This window comes from Giraffa tippelskirchi, chromosome 1 (genome assembly GCF_054371585.1).
Source record: "Giraffa tippelskirchi isolate mGirTip1 chromosome 1, T2T-mGirTip1v1.2.pri, whole genome shotgun sequence".
Taxonomy (NCBI): domain Eukaryota; kingdom Metazoa; phylum Chordata; class Mammalia; order Artiodactyla; family Giraffidae; genus Giraffa; species Giraffa tippelskirchi.
In genome coordinates, this window is record NC_137275.1 from 208,965,736 (window position 1) to 208,980,802 (window position 15,067).

Sequence of the window (15,067 nt, forward strand, 5' to 3'; positions counted from 1 at the left end):
TTTTGCTTGGAAAAATGCTTTTATTTATGGACACATGCTCAGATTTCAGGGGCTGCCAATACCACACGGGTCCTGGATATTCATGGAGTATAAGCATGGGACCGGTGCTACAGCGTTCTTATGTGTCTTGTGATTCCTTTGAAACTTCGCAAGAACAGAGTTTTCTAGCTAAAAGAGGTCCACGTGGAGATGCTAACAATCTCTACGTCATGCAGTGGAAGAATGCAGGTCTTCAGGGCGCTGCTGCTGCTGAGTCGCTTCAGTCGTGTCCAACTCTGTGCGACCCCATAGACGGCAGCCCACCGGGCTCCACCGTCCCTGGGATTGTCCAGGCAAGAACACTGGAGTGGGTTGCCATTTCCTTCTCCACATCAGGGCACTACTGATGAAGAAATCCTATTTCTCTACCAAGACACCTAGGTGAGTTCTCCTTTAATGAGGCTCAGTAAATAAGAAAATGCTTTTAGGCATAATCTAGAACTTTATCTGTAAAAAGGGATACAAGATTTAATTTCAGCTATTAAATATCACTGTGGTAAAAGAAGTTTTATATAATAACATGAAGGGTTAATATAGTTAAAATGTGCAAATTTGGTTGCAAAATTGGGGCATTTTAAATTGTTGGCTTTCTGTTATTTGGGCTCTGCTATTAGCTGACAAATATTGTACAAGCTTGTCTGGAGAATAGGTAGGAGAAGGGGAAACAGAAACTTGGATAATTCATTCTAATTCAGAGTATGCCTTTGGGGGTCACTCAATTCCTCTACTGACCCACATTAGACACTTTGGGGGACAATATCAAAGGAATTCTCACGATGGCCTAAGGGGATGGTCTGCCAGTCCAACGGGTCCTTGTTAGACTATAAGCTCCGTGGAAATAAAAAATTATGATATTTTAATTATGGTGACATACTTTAGTTCTGAAATGTGTGTTAAGTCATATTCATGGACTTATGTACTTGAATACAAACCCTCTGTTGAAAATTTCCTCCTCAGGAAGACAAGAAATTGAAGTAACAAAAATATATACATCTTATAACCACAGGAATACAAATGAAGATGCTAGCCAGATGCAAAATTGCTTTTTGAAAGATGAAACTGCACATGATTTGTTTCTTGTCGATGTTGATTAAGAGACCTTTTCTATATTTGTCAATAATTAGTAAAACAAAATGAGACTTTGTGAGAAGTATGAATGTCTGACTACATCTTTTAAATGTAAGAATTTAAATATTTAATTTTGTCAAGGATACCTGATCAGAAGTTATATTTCTTCACTTAAATATGTGTTAAAATTTGAATTTCCTCTCACTTTGTAAGTGATCTTGCTAATCTTGTTCTTTTAAATTAATTCACTATTATTTATTCTCTGCTGAAATATTTTCTTAGATTGAGACAATTTTGGTCTTCTGTGGCATTCTTGTTTTTTTAAAGTCCTCTCTGACTTATTTGACTCCAGCACAATATAAGGTCTAATTTATTCAGTCACTCTAATTTATTCGGAAAGCAAAATCCATGTGTGTTTTGCCCACATAACTGCATTCACATTGCCTAAATTAGTTGTCCAGGCTTCCCAAAAATGTGACTATATATGGCTTGTTAAAAACTAATAAAGGAACCACATAAAGATAGAAGAAGGGTTTTTCAGACAATCCACTGATCTTTGGAAGTAAGAATCAAAAGTTGAGGAAAGCTGACCTCTGAAGGCTGATCAGGCTCCCATCTGTACCCACCATCACTGGTTCCTTAAGAATGAGTGTATTTCAAGGATACACACTGGGCCATAGTTCTTGGGCCATGAGATTCTATAACTTTGTAGAATCTCCTTTCCTTCCACAAAGCTGTAGACCTATAAGACCTTCTAGAACTAACACCAAAAAAAGATGTCCTTTTCATCATAGGGGACTGGAATGCAAAAGTAGGAAGTCAAGAAGATACTTGAAGTAACAGGCAAGTTTGGCCTTGGAATACAAAATGAAGCAGGGCAATGGCTAACAGAGTTCTGCAAGAGAATGAACTGGGCATAGCAAACACCTTCTTCAAACAACACAAGAGACTACCCTACACATGGACATCATCATCAGATGGTCAATACCAAAATCAGATGAATTATATTCTTCATAGCCAAAGGTGGAGAAGTTCTACAGAGTCAGCAAAAGCAAGACTGGGAGTTGACTATGGATGGCTCAGAACATGAACATGTTTTTGCAAAATTCAGAATTAAATTGAAGAAAGTATGGAAAACCACTAGGCCGTTCAGGTATGACATAAATCAAAGCCCTTACGTTTATACAGTAGAAGATACAGATAGATTCAAGGGATTAGATCTGATAGACAGAATGCCTGAAGAAATATGGACAGAGGTTTGTAACATTGTATAGAAGGCAGTGATTTCAAAGCCATCCCCAAGAAAAAGAAATGCAACAAGGCAAAATGGTTGTCTGAGGAGGCCTTACAAATAGCTGAGAAAAGTAGAGAAGCAATGGGCAAAGGAGAAAAGGAAAGATATATCCATTTGAATGCAGAGTTCCAAAGAATAGCAAGGAGAGGTAAGAAAGCCTTCCTAAGCAAACAATGCAAAGAAATAGAGGAAAATAATAGAATGGAAAAGATTAGAGATCTCTTCAAGAAATTTGGAGATACCAAGGGAACATTTCATGCAAAGATGGGCGCAATAAAGGACAGAAATGGTATGGACCTAACAGAAGCAGAAGATATTAAGAAGAGGTGGTAAAACTACATGGAAGAACTATACCAAATAGTTCTTAATGACCTATTGATAACCATGATGGTGTGATCACTCACCTAGAGACAGACATCGTGGAATGTGAAGTCAAGTGGGCCTTAGGAAGCATCACTAAGAACAAAGCTAGCAGAGGTGATGGAACTCTGGAACTCCAGTTGAGCTATTTCAAATCCTAAAAGATGATGAAAGTGCTGCCCACAATATGCCAGCAAATTTGGAAAACTCACCAGTGGCCACAGGACTGGAAAAGGTCAGTTTTCATTCCAATCCCAAAGAAAGGCAATGCCAAAGAATGTTCAAACTACCACACAATTGCACTCGTTTCACATGCTAGCAATGTAATGCTCAAAATCATTCAAGCTAGGCTTTAACAGTATATGAACCAAAAACTTCCAAATGTACAAGCTGGATTTAGAAAAGGCAAAGGAACCAGATATGAAATTGCCAACATCTGTTAGATCATAGAAAAAGAGAATTCCAGGAAAAACAACTACTTCTGTTTCATGGACTACGCTAAATGTGTAGAGTGACTGTGTGAATCACAACAAACTGGAAAATTCTGAAACAGATGGGAATACCAAACCACCTTACCTGCCTCCTGAAAAACCTGTATGCCAGTCAAGAAGCAACAGTTAGAACCTGACACAGAACAATGGACTGGTTCAAAATTGGGAAAGGAATATACCAAGGCTGTATATTGTCACCATGCTTATTTAACTTTAACTTCTATGCAGAGTACATCATGTGAAATGCCAGGCTATTCGAATGAAGCACAAGCTGGAATCAAGATTGCCAGGAGAAATATCAATAACCTCAGATATGCAGATGACACCACCCTTATGGCAGAAAGTGAAGAGGAACTAAAGAGCCTCTCGATCAAAATGAAAGAGGAGAGTAAAAAAAGCTGGATTAAAACTCAGCATTCAAAAAACAAAGATCATGGCTTCCGGTCCCATCACTTCATGGCAAATAAGATGGGGGAACAGCAGAAACAGTGACAGACTTTATTTTCTTGGTCTCCAAAATCACTGCAAATGGTGACTGCAGCCATGAAATTAAAAGACACTTGCTCCTGGGAAGAAAAGCTATGAAAAACCTAGACAGCATATTATAAAGCTGACATTACTTTACCAACATATAGTCAAAGCTGTGGTTTTCTCCAGTAGTCATATATGGATGTGAAAGTTGGACAATAAAAAAGGCTGAGCATCAAATAACTGATGCCTTCGAACTGTGGTGCTGGAGAAGACTCCTGAGAGTCCCTTGGAAAACAAGGAGATCAAACCAGTCAATCCTAAAAGAAATCAACCCTTAATATTCATTGAAAGGACTGATGCTGAAGCTGAAACTCCAATACTTTGGCCACTTTATGTGAAGAGCTGATTCATTAGAAAAGACTCTTGATGCTGGGAAAGATTGAAGACAGGAAGAGAAGGGAATGACAGAGGATGAGATGGTTGGATGTTATCACTGACTCAATGGAAATGAGTTTGAGCAAACTCCAGGAAATAGTGAAGGACATGGAAGCCTGGAGTGCTGCAGTCCATTGGGTTGCAAAGAGTCGAACATGGCTGAGCAACCGAACAACACCAACATATGTCAGCAAGACTCAGATGGAAATGATGGATAGGGCCAAGTATGGGGAAAGTTTGCTGAGCTTCCAAGCCCTCCTGGAGCATGCCACTCATCCCAAATCACATATTCACCAGCCCAGGAGCTCTTCAGATCCTCTCTTGTTGGGTTTTATGAGGCTTCATTACATGGGTATGATCAGTCAAACCACTGGCCATTGGTGACTGACTCAATCTCTACCCCCTTTCTCTTCCCCTGCAGTCATGGGGAGGGACTGAAAGTTTCAACACTCTAATCATACATTAGTTCCCCTGGCAACCAGCCCCCATCTTTAGAAGAGTTCCAAAAGTCACCTTGTTAACCTAATGAAAGATACTTTTATTGTTATTACCACTTAGGAAATTCCAAGGGTTTTAGGAACTCCATGCCAGAAATGGGGATGAAGACTAAATATATATTTCACACACTGTTTCTTGTAATTCTCACAATAACCCTGTGTAATATTAATATCATTGCACTTTAGAACCAAGACTTGAACCTAGCTCTGGCTCTATGCCATGTATATATGGTGACTAATATGCTATAGGGCTTCATATAAAACAAACATTAAGCAGGCAGTCTATATTTATGCACTGATAATTCCTCAGCATGTGAAACTTGAAGATGTGCATGGCTCTGCAACTCAGATCTCATAATTTTCTGATATTCCAGAACCCCACTGATACACCCACTCTATCATTAAACAAAATTTCAAAAAAAGAAACCTGATTGGGGTTTATTAGGACTGCAGCCTGGGAAATATAGATTCAAGAAGCACTTGAATTGTTTTCCACTAGACTACAAAATGAGGGAAATTTATAAAGGCCAAAAAGAAACAAAAACCCTGTGAGGTTACATCAACTGTTTGTCAAGAATTAGGATCATAGCTAACAAGGTTTAAGAGTGTTTGTTAAGAAAGGAGTGGTTGGGCTCTAAAACAGTTACATAGTTTCAAAGGGTAGAGGAAACTTGGAAACTATATGTTGCAGCTAGCAGCTGCTAGCAGATATTATTTTGAAAACTGGCTGGTAGTATTCTTTTGGTTTTCAAGGAAAGGCATTTTATTTTAAATATAGCAGTGTGCACATGTCAATCCCAAACTCCCAATCTATCACTGGTGGTATTCTTGAGTTTGACACAGTTCAGAAAAAATTCAAGTTCTCAGTGATGTAGGAACATGTCTGAAACAACATCTCCATTTCGGATGCCTGAACCACGGTTACTCCATTTTGATTTTTAAGTGATCTTAAATATGTCACCACCATCCTCTACAAGCTCTGCGCCCTCTGCTGGAAGCAGATGCTCTCCTGTGTATTTCACTTGGGATCTGATCTGCTACAGGGGCCTCATTCCAGATAGCAGCTGTGGGCCATGATATCCTCATAGGTCCCTTAGGTATATTTTTTAATCCATATATTTGCATCAAAACACTTCTCTCAATTTCAAAGGAAATAAAACAAGAGGCATTCACTCATTTGGATCAATTTTTCATCTTTTTCTACTCATTCTCTTTTCTTCACTGGACAAATAACGTACTCGAGTACTGAATTAAATTTATCCCAACTGTCTTCCAAATTTAATTTTTATAAAATAGTCCCGCAAAACATGTCTCTTATATTTGGCTTTATTAAGGGAAATCAGTATAAACTAGTGGCTAGGACATAGAATCTGGAATCAGATATTTGAGGTTCACCACTGATCTTGGACATACTATGCAGCTGCTAAGAAAGCCTCATTTCTCTCATGCAACAAGTGGAGATGATGGTAACTAACACTATCCTCACTGGATTGTTGTGAACATGAAATATCCAATTAAACAGTTCAGCATGTTTCCTGGCCTAGGATAAGTAGTGATGAGAAATTAGCTGTTGTCTTTGCCGTAGTCATTTTATATCACATTGGAGTCAGTCCTATTGAGATGCGCATTGAAATTACCTGGGGAAATTTAGAAACCATTGATGCCCAGGTGCACCTAACAGAGATTCTGACTTAGTTCATTTGGGGGTAGTTATGGGCAACTTGATTATCAGAAATGGTGTTCTTTCACATAACCCCCAATATAACAGGTTGTACATGGTAGGTGCATGCCTTATAAATAATCCTTAAATAGCATAAGAAGCATAGTTTAAACTTCTAGCAGTGGAATCCAAACACTCACCTATCTTTACCTGAGAATTGGAAGGTGGATATTTTTTAACAAGTCTGCAGATTTCAGAGAGATAGACAAAGAAAAGCAAGAAAGCAAATTATTACATTATCCAAACACTCTCAATCAATCAGCTAATATATCTTTGAGCAGGACCACATTCAAGGTTAATGAATGAGGATCCTGAAGTATTCTAAAATGTTACTCCTGGACATGTTATTACATGGAATAGTCATGGGTCATGGGCTAGTTAGGCAGAAGGCCTGGAATTATGTTACAAAACCCAGGATCTCATTTGAGTATCACCACTTGCTTTTAAAATCTTTAGTAGGTTTCTAATCTTCCTTCAGGCTCAGATTCTTCATTTGCAAAAGCAGATTAATACCTATTTCACATGGTTCCTGAAATTATCAAATGAGACAGTATTAATAATTTTTTCCTTTATAAAGGTTATACACATTAAATAATTTTTTCAGTATAGTTATATTCTCTGGCTCTCTAGCCTTCCAATAGTCTCCCCTTTTCTTCATAATGCCAGAAATCTAGCTCATATCTGGTACATGAAAGATGTTTCATAAATGTTTGATGAAAGTATATATGTGATGGGTGATGGAAGTAAAGTATGATGCTGTAAAGAGCAATATTGCATAGGAACCTGTAATGTTAGGTCCATCAATCAAGGCAAATTGGAAGTGGTCAAACAGGAAATGGCAAGAGTGATTCCTTCCATTTCAGGAATCAGCAAACTAAAATGAACTGGAATGGGTGAGTTTAACTCAGATGACCATATATCTACTCCTGTGGGCAAGAACCCCTTAGAAGAAATGGGGTAGCTGTCATAGACAACGAGAGTCTGAAATGCAGTACTTGGATGCAAACTAAAAAATGACAGAATGATCTCTGTTCGTTTCCAAGGCAAACCATTCAATATCACAGTAATCCAAGTCTATGCCCCGACCAATAATGCTGAAGAAGCTGAAGTTGAACAGTTCTATGAAGACCTACAATACCTTCTAGAACTAATACCCAAAAAAGACGTCCTCTTCATTATAGTGGACTGGATTTCAAAAGTAGGAAGTCAAAAAATATCTGGAGTAACACTTAAATTTAGCCTTGGAGTACAAAACAAAGCAGGTCAAAGGCTAACAGAGTTTTGCCAAGAGAATGCACTGGTCATAGCAAACACCCTCTTCCAACAACATAAGAGAAGACTGTACACATGGACATCACCAAATAGTCAATACCATAATCAGATTGATTATATCCTTAGAAGCTCTATACAGTCAGCAAAAACAAGACCGGGAGGTGACTGTGCTCAGATCATGAACACCTTATTGCCAAATTCAGACTTAAATTGAAGAAAGTAGGGAAAACCATTAGACCATTCAGGTATGACCTAAATCAAATCCCTAATGACTATACAGCGGAAGTGAAAAGTAGATTCAAGGGATTAGATCTAATAGACAGAGCGCCTGAAGAACTATGGACAGAGGCTCATGACACTGTACAGGAGGCAGTGATCAAGACTATCCCCAAGAAAAAGAAATGCAACAAGGCAAAATGGTTATCTGAGGTGGCCTTACAAATAGCTGAGAAAAGAAGAGAAGTTAAAGGCAAAAGAGAAAAGGAAAGATATACCCATCTGAATGTAGAGTTCCAAAGAATAGCAAGAAGAGATAAGAAAGCCTTCCTCAGTGATCAATGCAAAGAAATAGAGGAAAATAGAATAGGAAAGATTAGAGATCTCTTCAAGAAAATTAGAGATACCAAGGGAATATTTCATGCAAAGATGAGCACAATTAAGAACAGAAATGGTATGGACCTAACAGAAACAGAAGATATTAAGAAGTGGTGGTAATAATACACAGAAGAACTATACACAAAAGATCTTCATGACCTAGATAGCCATGATGGTGTGATCACTCACTTAGAGCCAGATATCCTGGGATGCGAAGTCAAGTGGGCTTAGGAAGCATCACTACTAACAAAGCTAGCAGAGGTGATGGAACTCCAGTTGAGCTATTTCAAATCCTAAAAGATCATGCTGTGAAAGTGTTGCACTCAATATGCCAGCAAATTTGGAAAACTCACCAATGGCCCCAGGACTGGAAAAGGTCAGTTTTCATTCCAATCCCAAAGAAAGGCAATGCCAAAGAATGTTCAAACTACCACACAAATGTATTCATCTAACATTCTAGCAAAGAAATGCTCAAAATTCTCCAAGCCAGGTTTCAACAGTACATGAACTGTGAACTTCCAGATGTTCAGCTGGATTTAGAAAAGGCAGAGGAACCAGAGAACAAATTGCCAACATCTGCTGGATCATCAAAAAAGCAAGAGAGTTCCAGAAAAACATCTACTTTTGCTTTATTGACTACGCCAAAGCTTTTGACTGTGTGAATCACAACAAACTGTGGAAAATTCTGAAACAGATGGGAATACAACACCACCTGACCTGCCTCCTGAGAAATCTCTATGCAGGTCATGAAGCAACAGTTACAGCTGGACATGGTACAATAGACTGGTTCCAAACTGGGAAAGGAGTACATCAAGGTTGTATATTGTCACCCTGCTTATTTAAGTTATTTTATATGCAGAGTGCATCATGCAAAATGCCAGACTGGATGAAGCACAAGCTGGAATCAAGATTGCTGGGAGAAATATCAATAACCTCAGATATGCAGATGATACCACCCTTATGGCAGAAAGTGAAGAGGAACTAAAGATCCTCTTGATGAAAGTGAAAGAGGAAAGTGAAAAAGTTGGCTTAAACCTCAACATTCAGAAAACTAAGATCATGGCATCTGGTCCCATCACTTCATGGCAAATAGGTGGGTAAACAGTGGAAACAGTGGCTCACTTTATTTTTCTGGGCTCCAAAATCACTGCTGATGGTGACTGCAGCCATGAAATTAAAAGACGCTTGCTCCTTGGAAGAAAAGTTGTGAGCAACCTAGGCAACATATTAAAAAGGAGAGACATTACTTTACCTACAAAGGTCCATCTAGTCCAAGTTATGGTTTTTCCACTAGTCATGTTTGGATGTGAGAGTTGGACTATAATGAAACCTGAGCCTCAAAGATCTGATGCTTTTGAACCATGATGTTGGAGAAGACTCTTGAGAGTCCCTTGGACTGCAAGGAGATCCAACCAGTCCATCCTAAGGGAGATCAGTCCTTGATATTCATTGGAAGGATTGATGCTGAAGCTGGAACTCCAATATTTTGTCCACCTAATGCCAAGAACTGACTCAGTTGAAAAGACCCTGATGCTGGGAAAGATTGAAGACAGGAGGAGAAGTGGACGACAGAGGATGAGATGGTTGGATGGCATCACCAACGCAATGGACATGAGTTTGAGTAGGCTCCGGGAGTTGGTGATGGATAGGGAAGCCTGGCTGGCACCCCACTTCAGTACCCTTGCCTGGAAAATCCCATGGACGCAGGAGCCTGGTGGGCTGCAGTCCATGGGGTCACTGAGAGTCGGACATGACTGAACGACTTCACTTTCACTTTTCCCATTCATGCACTGGAGAAGGAAATGGCAGCCCACTCCAGTGTTCTTCCCTGCAGAGTCCCAGGGATGGCGGAGCCTGGTGGGCTGCCGTCTATGGGGTCGCACAGAGTCGGAAACAACTGAAGCGACTTAGCAGCAGCAGCAGGGAAGCCTGGCGTGCTATAGTCCCTGTGGTCCCAAAGAGTCAGACACGACTGAGTGACTGAACTGAACTGAAAGAATATATGAAATCAAGAAACCATAATTATAAGCAAATACCTTTTTACCAAGGCAAATTCAGAGGAAGAAAATTGTCAGACTGTGCAAAGCTACGTAGGCAGAAGCAACTTCAAGCCTCAATTTAACTGTGATATTTAACATTGACTATTTTTCTGAAGGTAAGATTTTAGGAGCTGTCATATTAGACTTTCAATTCATACTGGTCTCATTTATTAGGTGTGATAAACCTCAGGATTTAAGCGTTTTTATCACTAGCTAATCAACCAGGTGTGCTTTCAATTCCAACCCCTGTTACCCACAAATATTTGAACTAGCATTTCATGTTTATTTTGAGCTATCGCTGCTATTCCTGGACCTTTTGGCAAATCAGGGAGTTTCCTTTCCTTCCCGCTTAACAAAGGAGAAGCATTAACTCTCAGAGGAAAAGTATTTCAAAGCAAACATTCCATAACAGGAATCAATGTAAACTCATTCCTATGTTACTTGCATTCCCTCAATAGATATTTACCATAACTTTCTCTGAATTTGTACCATTACATGCCACACTGAGGCCAAATTATTCCATTAGTTTTTTTATATTCAAAATAAAAATTTCCCTCTCCAGCTCTATTTCCCACTCCTTGATATCATAATCTTATTCAAGTTGGCTTTATAATGAAGAATTAAAAATTATAACCCTAGACTCTACATAAATTAGCTTTGCTTTCAGCTATATCCTAGACCAGTTGTCAAACTCTGTGCCTTCAAATCATCTAGATGTCTTATTTAAAGGCAAATTGTGATTCAGTCTGTGATAAGGTCTGAGAGTTTTAATGTTGATGATGCTACTACATTTTTGGTAGTAACTTCCTAGATAATATCAATTCATTATAATTATTTGAACTTGTTTTTCTTCTTGCGTCTTTATTTCAGTCATTCACTTAACCCCTAGATGCACACTTTAGAAGTTTTCTTCTGTGTAGACCTTAGGCCATGTAATTAACTACAGCTTGTATTGTTTCTCTAAGCTCCAGAGTTAGCACCTGGAGCACCTACATCTATCAGACTTATAAAAGTTTACCTGCAAATACCACAAATAGGAACAAGAAGTACACATTCAGTAACAGTGAGTACTGAGACAGGTCACTTAGTTTGAGTTCCAGATTCTCTATGTGTTACCTTTAAGCAAGATACAATTTTTACATTCCCTGAATCCTTGAAAAAAAATGTGCATTGTGTTTTCAAACTAATGAATTATTCAAATTATTTTGTGTATCTCCCATCTCAATTGTATTTCCAACAAAAAATAATCTTTTGCTTTTAAACATATATTCAAGTTCTTCATATGTAAAGCACTTTGTTCTCATTTTTTAATTTAATGCTTTAATATTTTTGTATTTGAAATTTAAGAAAATGAGCCACTTAGTGTTCATCTTTTGTGGGTATTGGAATTACTATATTATATTATAACTATACATTCTGATAGATTGTATGAAGAAGTGATCTCCCTAAAAGGCTAAGATAGTATCAGAATCAGTCATCTTTGGAACAAGCAGTTTCCGGGAAAACACCAGGAAATAATGAATTATCAAGGCAGAATAAAGAAAAGAGGAATAACTTCTAATGGATATTCAAGTTTGATCTCTTGAATTGGGACTTCTAACATAAACATGCTTTAATATTTTTCCATGGGCTAACAACTTATATATTACTTGCTATATTCCCTTTATCATTACCATAAGTTTGATCTTTAATAAGTCCTTATTTTAAAACTTTAGCCTTGTTTCAGATGTACAATGGGGAATAATGAAGAAACAGTATTGAAGCCTGGAGGAGGGAATATAGATTTAGGAGACTTCAAGGTCAGAGATTCCAGTTGTGACCCCAGACGTCAGAAGCAGATGCAAGAACAAGGAACCTGACAAGCATAATAACTTATCCAACGACTTGGTTAGTGCTGGATGCATATAAGGAATCTAGTGAAGACTCATAGGAAATCCATCATTCTGTAACCCTAATATCCCAAATAGCACACATACAACCCAGAAACTCAATGCCTCTTCAGCCCCTACCACACATACATAGAAAGAGGGAAAAGGACAGAGTTAATTCAGTTTATGGACATGACTAAGGAGCTCAAAGAGGCTGACTTGACTTGAAGGAGACTTTCAAACTGGAAGAGAGAGAGCTATGGTGGGCAGTTTTTCTTTCACGTCTATGTAACAATAAAAGACATCTGGATGAGGGCAGTTACAGAAAGGTTTTCTTTGTATACACACCTGAGACATATTAATGGTATGTATATCCCAACCCTGCTCATATACTCTAATCACAATATTAAAACTCTTGCATTTGATTTGACATGTTAATCACCAACAAATACCATGTTGCAAAATATTAATGCTTTTCTGTCAACTTAAACTCTGAGCAGCATTTAACACATCTGATGATCTCTCCCTGATTAGAAAAACTCTTCTCTCCTGGCTTTCATGATACTACTTTCCTCTGGTTGTTCCTTCTCAGTTCCTTTACTGAATAATACTTAAGCTCAAATATGAATCTACATCTTCTCTTACCTCTTTGATCTTCAAGATCAGAGATTCTCAACTCTAAGCGCACATTTTAGTCACCTGAGGAGCTTTAACAACTAAGGAGACCTTCAGAAATTGATTTATTTGAATCAGATAGTCTGGGGGTACTATGGCTAAATAGGTTCCTTGAATGTGAAACCAATAATTAGAAGCACTTTACTAGATTATGTTTCTATTGATAAATATGAATTTTTATATTAGCTCCAGAATTCCTTTCTGAAATCAAGATTCAACAATTCAGCTGTCAGGATTCTGATGATAGTATGGCAATTTATATTGGACTAAGTCTCTTGCCAGTAACCATTATAAACTTTGGACAAATATATCTATGTCTATTTCTATGTCTCTTCATATCAACTGAAAACAGGCAGAAACTGGAGCTGATATTATAATTTCCAAAACTGAGACACACTGGATGAGATCCACAGTTGACTGGCTTTTCACATGATAACACTCCTCAGTTTGCCCTGTGCACAGGAGATAAGAGTTCAAGCCAAAAGGAGAAGTCTGAGGTCAAAGGTCAGGGCTGCTAGAAACTGACGAGGATGGATAAGTGCAGGAAAGGATGAAACCACAGAAGGTGTGGCCCCCAATCTGTGTGTGAACTCTCCCAAAATTTAACTGCACATGTGTACAGTGAGATTCTAATGAACTTAGAAGAAAGAAACAGTTGGAAGGCTGAGACACTGAACAGGAATTTTAGTAGCTGCCTAATGTTGAAGAGACACAGTTTGGAATTCAAATCCCACCTAATTAGAGGAATTAAATCTAGGATTTGTAACTGAAGCTTCAGAAGGGCCACATCTAACAGTAGTAGAGATAATTCCCAAGGCTAAAATCTATGCCCTGAATTCACAGGGAAAATGCAACTACAGTCACTCTAACAAAACTAAAAACAAAATCAACCAAATTAGAATCAGGTTGGTTCACCAGCAACTTAATTGCCTGTTAAAATAAAACTAACATTTTTCAGAGGAATGTTACAGAATCCAAACTCTACAAATATTATTCAGTGTACAATAAAATTATTAGAAATGAAAAGAGGCAGGAAACTGATACCTATATCCAAAATAAAAATTAGCCAATAAGAACATACACAGACAGATATTGGAATTAGCAAATAATTAAAGTGAATATTATATTAAAGGATTAATAGGAAAAATGGATATTAGTAAACATATGACATTTCAGAAAATATATGGAAACTAAAATTGAACCAAATGGCTATTCAAGAGCTGAAAACTAAAATATCTGAAATTAAAATAAGGATTTTCAGAAGAAAAGTATCCATGAAATTGAAGACAGGTAAATATAAATTTCCAAACTCAGACACACTTTTTTAAATGGAAAAAAATAACAGGGCTTCAGTGGTTTGTCAAATAATTAAGAAGTCTCACATATTGGAATGGGAGTCCCAGCAAAGGAGGAGAGAGATAATGGAGCAAAATAAATATTTGAAGAAATAAGGTTGAATATTTCCCAAATGTGAAGAAAACCCACAGTCAACCCAGGAAATTCAGCCAATTCCAAGTAGAAAATATTGAACAGCCAACTAATCATTTATAATTTGGGTTACTCATAGATCTAAAGACTTGCAAGTTCAAAATGATCTCTTGATATTTCTTGATACTTTCCAGTCTTCAGAACTGCTTGCTCATTTCCCAATATTTCTCATTTTTATTAAATCATACCACACTTACCTTGTTGCTCAAAATGAAATTCTGGGAGTCATCTGTATTGGTTTCCTAGGGCTGCTCTGACAAATTACCACAAACGTGGTGGCTTAAAACAACACAAATTAATTTTCTTATCATTCTAAAAGCCAGAAGTCCAAAATGGATTTTGCTGAGCCACCATCAAGGTGTTGGCAGGGCTGCATTTCTTCCAGGGTCTCTAAGGGAGAAATTCATTTCCTTTCCTTTTCTAGCTTCTAGTAGCTGCCTTCATTCTCTGGCTTGGGACCCGTCCTCCATCCTGAACACCAGCGTTTGGCACCCGCTCCCTGACTCGGCCTCCCCTGGCTTCTGTCACATGGTTTCCTTCACCCTATCAAATCTCCCTCTGACAAGGACACATATGATTCCATTTAGGCCCCACCCAGGCAATTCAGCCTAATCTCCACCTCAAGATTCTAAACTTAATAACATTTGCAGTCTCTTCTGCCAAGTAAAGTAACCCTCACAGGTTCTAAGGATTAGAAACTGATTGTGTTTGGGGGCTATTATTCAGCCTCCCAGGCCTCCCAGGTGGTGATAGTGA

At 38.2% G+C, this 15,067-nt stretch overlaps 1 long non-coding RNA gene across 1 annotated transcript in view; it reads right to left on the reverse strand.

Annotated features, from left to right (window-relative positions):
- LOC145519876 (uncharacterized) overlaps positions 1-14,776 on the reverse strand; it is a 71,549-nt gene extending 56,773 nt beyond the window's left edge. Inside the window, exon 1 of the long non-coding RNA XR_014063992.1 lies at positions 14,509-14,776. This is a non-coding gene — a long non-coding RNA (uncharacterized LOC145519876). The remainder of the gene's footprint in view (positions 1-14,508) is intronic.
- Positions 14,777-15,067: the final 291 nt, after the last annotated feature.